This window comes from Pavona decussata, unplaced genomic scaffold, assembly GCF_977016875.1.
Source record: "Pavona decussata unplaced genomic scaffold, jaPavDecu1.1 SCAFFOLD_114, whole genome shotgun sequence".
Taxonomy (NCBI): domain Eukaryota; kingdom Metazoa; phylum Cnidaria; class Anthozoa; order Scleractinia; family Agariciidae; genus Pavona; species Pavona decussata.
This window is the reverse complement of record NW_028145528.1, coordinates 160,772-168,713: the sequence shown is the minus strand read 5'-3', so window position 1 is coordinate 168,713 and position 7,942 is coordinate 160,772. Positions and strand designations below refer to the sequence as shown.

Below are 7,942 nucleotides of genomic sequence, written 5' to 3'. Positions count from 1 at the left end.
GAAAAACGGTCATCCTATCGGAAGCTCGGATTTCTCCTCGCGAGAACTCGACATTTTAATAAGTTGTCAGTGAACTTGTTCAAAAACGGCAACGACAAAAACTTTACAAATTTTGCCTTACACGCGAGAATATAAAACTTATCAAAAACAGAATCGTCTTGGAAAAAGTTGCTCGTGTATAACCAGCCTTCATGGACAATTTATTAACCGAGAAATACATCGAATGCGTCGGTGGTATAGTGGTGAGCATAGCTGCCTTCCAAGCAGTTGACCCGGGTTCGATTCCCGGCCGATGCATAGTTCCTTCTTTTAGTTTTATTTTATTTTTATATTTTTAAATGAATATGGCATTTTTTATCACAAAATTCCTTTTGCCAAAACTATGCGTCCAAGAAAAAAAAATTAACTTAGGCTCGACAATAGAATTGGCTGAAGTTGTCTCATTTCTTTCTTACGACAAAGGTGATGTACCTTGCACATATTGTTGGTTTTCATGTGATTTCATTAAAATTCTAAACCTTAAACAAAGGCCATCACAAATCTGCTCTTTAAACGTGTTCTCTACAACAATGGGTCAAACCTACTTGTTCCTTGCTTCCCTTTGGAAATAAGACATTTGAAATTTGATCAAATTGGTGGCATCCCGAGACACAGAAATTCTTAAAACCGTGTCATCAATCTAATATTTCTGTGTTACTTTTTCATTTTCAAGCTTGATAATGAGTAAAGTTTTTCCGAGATTTTTAGTTATTTAGATGAATCTGAAACATAACAGGAGTTAAGTTTTTGCTCGATGTTTGGTTGTTTTGACGAATTTGAGTGAAAACAGGAGTTATAAAGATCTTTCTAGATTTTTGGATATTTTTACGGATTTGAGAGACAACATGAGTTAAGATCTTTCTCGATGTTCGGCTTTTTTGACGAATTTGAGACATAACAGCAGTGAAGATTTTTGAGGATTTTTTCGCTATTTGGAACAATTTGAAAAATCACAGGACTGAAGATTTTTCTAGATTTGTGGCTATTTTGACGAATTGGGGACAGAACAGGAGTTAAAGTTTAGATACATTTTTAGCTATTTTTGTGAATTTAAGACGTAAAAGGAAAAAAAAGGTTTTTCTCCATTTTTGAGTGTTTTGACGAATTTGGGACATAACAAGAAGTAATGTTCTGCTTGATTTTTGACTATTTTGACGAATTTGAAACATAACGGGAGTTACAACACAATAGGACACGAGACACTTGAAGCACAATAAAACAAAAGAAACCTACTAAACGCAAAGCAATATGCACAAAACAAGGAAAACATACCTACTCAACAAAACACACTGCAACCCCAGACAACTACAATACAATACAGTACAACATAACACAACTCAACAATTGTGAAGCCACACTCAATTTTAAATCCGGCCGTTGCTTCTCAAAATGTTTTCGATATGAAATGTTTGTGAAGAATTTCGAGACAATATTTCTTTAATAATAATAATAATAATAATAATAATAATAATAATAATAATAATAATATTGATTTGCATTGCGCATACATCAATCCAAGAAATTTCCATTTGCGCATTACATTGACTCAAAAAATTCCTAAAAAAAAAAACTAGTACATATTCCAATTTACAAATCGTCTTATTTACAAATCGTTCCTAATAATTAGTAAAAATAATATGCAAATCCTTCATAATAAATTAGGTGGGAAACGCCATCTGAAATAAATGAGTCGCAAGAAATCTGTTTAGGAGTGAAGGTTTTCCTAGATTTTTGGCTATTTTAACGAATTAAAGAGAGATACCAGAAGTTAAGATTTTTCAAGATCTTGGGCTATTTTGACGATTTTGAGACATAACTGTGGTCAAGGTTTTTTACGATATTTGGCTGCTCTGACGAATTTAAAACATCACAGGGTTTAAGATTTTTCTCGATTTTTTTACTAATTTTGGAGTGAAGGTTTTCGTCGATCTTGGGGTATTTGGAAACACAACAGGAGTTAAGGTTTTTCTGAACCATTTTGAAGAATTTGAGACAGCTAGAGTTAAGGTTTTGCTCGATGTTTGGCCATTTTAACGAATTTGAGGGATAACAGGACTGAAGATTTTCCCCGTTATTTAGATATTTTTGCAAAATTTAGACGTAACAGGAGTTAACTTTTTTCTCTAGTTTCTACTTTTTTACGAACGTGCAATATAAGAGGATTTACGGTTTTGCTCAATAATTGGTTGTTTTTAAGAATTTGAGACATAAAGGTGCCAAAGTTTTCCTCCAGGTTTGGCTATTTTGACGAATTTGAGTTACAAGAAGAGTGTAAGTGTAGATTTTTCACTACTTTTGGCTATTTTGATGACTTCGAAACGGAGTGAAGGATTGAAAGTTTTTCTCCATTTTTACTAAATTCAGAGAGAACAGGACTAAAGGTTTTTCGAGATTTATGGCTATTTAGACGAATCTGAGACATAACAGGAGTGAAGTTTTCATCGATTTTGGGGTATTTTGACAAATGTTAGACATAACAGGAGTTAAAGAAGCAGTATGATGGGAGATCGATGGGAGATATCACGATTTTTGGCCAAAATTCACTAAATTTAAACTTTGAACACTGTGTTAATTAATTTCGCAACCGCTAATTAAAAGAAATATTAATAGTGATTCTAAGACGAAAGGTTGAGCCAAAATATAGTACAACCGGCGATTTTTAGTGCGTTACAACAGCGGAATTTGAAAACGTCCGCCAGACGTTTTCAAATTTGAATCCCTCTCTATCTTGGTCATCTGCCGGCGAAAATATCCGTGGATAGTTTCTTTGCATTCTGATAGTCTTTTAATGAAATTTTGTCATTATATCTTGGCTGCTATCAACCGAATAGCGTCTTTCCAATTTTTAATGTGTTACTAAAAATAGCGTGATACTGTCCCTTTAAGGTATAGCTATTTTAACGAATTTCAGACCTAACAGTAGTGTAGAATTTTTTCCATTTTTAACTCTTTTTACAAAATTTAGACGTAACTTTTTTCTCGAGTTTGTACTATTTTTACGAACTTGAGATACAGGAGGAATTAAGGTTTTGCTCAATAATTGGCTATTTTTAGAATTTGAGACAAAAGGTGTCAAGGTTTTCCTCCAGTTTTGGCTATTTTCAGAATTTAAGAAATAACAGGAGTGAAGATTTTTCTCGTTTCTTGGCTCTTTTAATGAACTTGAGGCAAAGCAGAAGTGAAGATATCTCTCAGTGTTTGTGTATTTTGAGGAATTTGAAACAACAGGAGTCAAGGAGTTATTGATTCTGGCTATTTTGTACGAGTATGAGAAATCACAGCAATTAAGGTTTTTCTTGATTTATGCTATTTTGACGAATTTGAGACAGAAGAGGAGTTAAGATTTTTCTCGATTTTTGGCAATTTTTTTTTATAAATTGAGACATTGTAGGAGTGAGGGATTTCCTCGCGTGTTGGCTATTTTAACGAATCTGCGACATAATAGGAGTTGTTATTTCTCGATATTTTGCTATTTTGACGAATTGGAGACATAAAAGGAGTGAAGCTTTTCCTCCATGATTGGTTATTTTGATGAATTTGAGACATAACAGAAGTGAAGATTCCTTTGAGATTTTTGGCTAGTTTGAAGACTTGAAGACATAAAGTTAGGAAAAGCTATTGTCCTTCTCAGTTAAGGCGCCCAGGCCTACGCCTTTTTTACGAATCGTAGACATAGCAGGGGTTATGTTCGAGTTTTGGCTATTTTGATGAATTTGAGTGGTAACAGGGGTGAAGATTTTTCTCAATTTTTGTGTATTTTGAGCAATTTGAGACAACAGGAGTCAAGGTTTTTTCGATTCTTGCCTATTTTCACGAATTTGACACAGAGCAGGAGTGAAGATTTTTCAAGATTTCTGGCTACTTGGAATGTGAGACAAGAGCAGCGTGGATTTTTTTTTGGGCTTTTTTTGTCGGATTTGAGACTTAACAGGAGTGAAGATTTGTCTTAATTTTTTTTGTATTTTGAAAAATTGGAGAGATGACAGGAGTGAAGAATTTTTAAGATTTGTGGCTATCTTGAAGAATTTGAGACATTAAAGCTGGGAAAAGATATTGTCCTTCTCAGTTTAAGCGCTCAGGCCTAGTCTCTTTTGCGTTAGTACAGTTCTTTCGTTTCTGCATTCGTCCTATTACTGAATATGCTTTCTCCGTTCTCCATGTGTAGCGAGAAGCTGAAAAGTGAAAAATTTCGCGTTTTCGCGAGGAGAAATCCTAGATTTCAGTAGGATGACCGTTTTTCGTGGCTTTCTACCGTTACGTGGAACATTAAAAAAAGAAACAACAACAGCTAAACTTATATCCTTCACTTACTTATCTAGGCCTTCAAACTGACAAAGTATGAGCTAACTCGTTTTCTTGGCTGTGGCCACCTTTTACGAATTTTCTTCGATTTTTACTGACATACACTCTTAAAAATCGTTCTCGATTTTTGGCTATTTTGACGAATTTGGGACATCACAGGAGTTAAGGTTTTTCTCGATTTTTCACTAAATTCAAGCACAGAGGGAGTGAAGGTTTTCCGAGATTTTTGGCTATTTAGACGAATCTAAGACATAAAAGGAGTTTAAAAGGTACTGCTAGAGTTTTGGCTATTTTGACGAAGTAATGAGAGAAAACAGAAGTTGATATTGTTCATGATCTGTGGCTATTTTGACGAATTTGAGACATAACAGGAGTTAACGTTTTCTCGAGTTTTGGCCATTTTGACGAATTTGAGGCTTGACAAGAGATACTTTTTTGCTCTATTTTATGCTCTATTCAAGAATTTGAAAAATAACAGGACTGAAGAAGTTAAAGAATCAACTTATTGCTCTACGTTTGCCGATTTTAACTAATGTGAGACCAGAAATATTCGCACGCTAGCCAGTAGCAGTAAAGTTGTATGGAGTTAAAGAAATCATCAGCATACGGTCCTTTGAGCTTCTTGCGGGAATCGAACTTAAAACTTTCTGCCATAAATATCTCACGCGTATCTCTTCTATTCTTATCTTGCAGCAGAGTTTACCAAACGCGAATATTTACGACATTATTGCTGTTCTGTCTACATTCTCTTTCCAACTGTCAACTGTTTACTCACTTATGTTAATCCATTTTGATTATGTCCAGTTCTTTCCGTTCAAATTATTCTATTGCTTTTATCCTGTTGGTTGATACGTGATGACGCCATTCGCTTCTGATTGGTTTTCCATCAAGCTATTGTTATTTGCTTATATAAGTGCAACACCAACCGGATGGTTTGGGCGGAATCAGTAAACTAAGCGCACAGTATACAGAATGAACCCTCGTCTTTTGTTATTCATTGAACCCATTGATTTCCTTAACACACTACAATTCAATACGGAATACAATTACCTTTCCATCCAATTACCCTTCACCCAAATATAACACAACGCAGCGCTAGAATAGAACAACACAATAGGACATAAGACAAGCACAATAAAACAAATGAAGCCTGCTAAACACAAAGCAACAAGCACAAAACAAAGAAAACATTCCTACTCAACAAAACACAACACCAGACAACTGCAATGCAATACAGTACGACACAAAGCGTGCGAAGCCAGTTTTCAAAAGAAATATTTCCTTCTCACGAATTTGAGACCACCAAAGAGTTAAATGAAACTAAATTAATTGGCCGGCATTTTTTAGGACATGGGAGACCAGTAAAAAATGTACCCCTTTGCTTGGTTTCAAGCCATTTTTACGGATTTTAGACCAGAAAGGAATTAACTTATTGCTCGACTTTTTAACTATTTTCACGAATTTGACACCAGAAAGTAAATTTATTGCTTAATTTTTTGTCCACTTTTAACAATTTGAGATCAGGAGAAAATTAACATTTTTATCAATTTCTGGGTTAATGTTTGGCTCGATTCTTAGCTATTTTTACTCAATTCAAGGACAACGAGAGTGAAGGTTTTCCGAGATTTTTGCGGCTATTTAGGCGAAACTGAAACATAATAGGAGTCAATGTACTCCTAGATTTCTGGCTCTTGAGGAATTTGAGACATCAGGAGTAATAATAATAATAACTTTATTATTGTGTCACAAAAGGAATGTAGTGAAGATTTTTCTCGAGTTTTGGCTATTTTGACGATTTTGCGTGATAAAATTTCAATTTCTGGGTTAATGTTTGGCTCGATTCTTAGCTATTTTTACTCAATTCAATGACAACGAGAGTGAAGGTTTTCCGAGATTTTTGCGGCTATTTAGGCGAAACTGCAACATAATAGGCGTCAATGTACTCCTAGATTTTTGGCTCTTGAGGAATTTGAGACAACAGGAGTAATAATAATAATAACTTTGTTATTGTGTCACAAAAGGAATGTAGTGAAGATTTTTCTCGAGTTTTTTGCTATTTTGACGATGTTGCGTGTTAAAAGGAGTGTGGTTTTTTCTCGAGTTTTGGCTATTTTGACGATTTTGCGTGATAAAAGGAGTGAGGATTTTTCTCGATTTTGGCAAATTTGACGAATTTGAGACATAACGGTAGTTAAGATGTCACTATTTTTGTGTATTTTGAAAAATTTGAGATAACAGCAGTCAAGATTTTTGTCAATTTTTGGCTATTTTGACGAATTCAGACAACAGGAGTGAATTTTCTGTTTTGGCTTTTTTTTTCTTACTTAATTGAGACATTACAGGAGTGAAGGTTTAGGCTATTTGGGCGAAACTGAAACATAACAAGAGTGAAGGTATTGCTAGATTTTTGGCTATTTTGACGAATTAGTAAGAGATAACAGAAGTTAAGATTTTCAGGATCTTTGGCTATTTTGAAGAATTTGAGACATAACAGGAGTTAACTGTTTCTCGCTTTTTGGCTCTTGAGGAAATTTAAGACAACAGGAGTGAAGATATTTCTCGATATTTGGCTATTTTGACGAATTTTAGAGGCAACACGATTGAAGACTAATTGTCAGTGAAAATCAGAGAAATCGTGGCCACGGTAAAAAAAATCGATTTCGCTCATACCTTGTTAGTTTGAAAGCCTAGGTAAGCATGTGAAGGATATAAGGTTAGTTTTTTTGAAGTATTCCATATAACGGCAGAAAGCAACGAAAAACGGTCATCTATCGGAAGCTCGGATTTCTCTTCGTGAGAACTCGACATTTTAATAAGTTGTCAGTGAACTTGTTCAAAAACTGCAACGACAAAAACTTTACAAATTTTGTCTTACACGCGAGGATATAGAACTTATCAAATACAGACTCGTCTTGGAAAAGTTGCTAGTGTATAATCAGCGTTCATGGACAATTTATTAATCGAGAAATGCGTCGACTGCGTCGGTGGTATAGTGGTGAGCATAGCTGCCTTCCAAGCAGTTGACCCGGGTTCGATTCCCGGCCGACGCACAGTTCCTACTTTTATTTTTATGTTATTTTTATATTTTTAAAGGAATATCGCATTTTTCATCAAGAAATACTTTTTGCCAAAGTACGCGTCCAAGAAAAAAAGTTTCAACTTAGGCTTGACAATAGCATTGCACTGTAGTTTTTTTTATTTCTTTCTTACCACAAAGGTGATTTATCTTGCACGTATTGTTGGTTTTCATGTGATTTCATTAAAATTCTAAACCTTAAACAAAGGCCAACAGAAATCTGCTCTTTAAAGGTGTTCTCTACAACAGTGGGTCAAACCTTCAAAGATAATTTCATGTCCATCTATCGCTTGTTCCTTGCTTCCCTTTGGAAATAGGACATTTGAAATTTGTTCAAATTGGTGGCAGCCGGAAACAACCGGGTCATCAAACCAATATTTTTCTTTGGCTTTTTCATTTTCAAGCTTGATAATGATATCAAGGTACTATCCGGATGAATTCTGAAGAGAAACTAGGAAAATTGAGTTCATTATCTGCTTGGTTGCCTTGTTGCAGTCCTAAAAGAGGGACACCAATATGGTGGAC

The 7,942-nt window shown here is 34.8% G+C and overlaps 2 non-coding genes across 2 annotated transcripts; both read left to right on the top strand.

The window, feature by feature from the left end:
* The first annotated feature begins 225 nt into the window (after positions 1 to 225).
* On the top strand, positions 226 to 297 carry Trnag-ucc (transfer RNA glycine (anticodon UCC)). Its single transcript has one exon. It is a non-coding gene; the product is annotated as a tRNA-Gly (tRNA).
* Positions 298 to 7,319: 7,022 nt separating this feature from the next.
* On the top strand, positions 7,320 to 7,391 carry Trnag-ucc (transfer RNA glycine (anticodon UCC)). The gene has a single exon. It is a non-coding gene; the product is annotated as a tRNA-Gly (tRNA).
* The last annotated feature ends 551 nt before the right edge of the window (positions 7,392 to 7,942 follow it).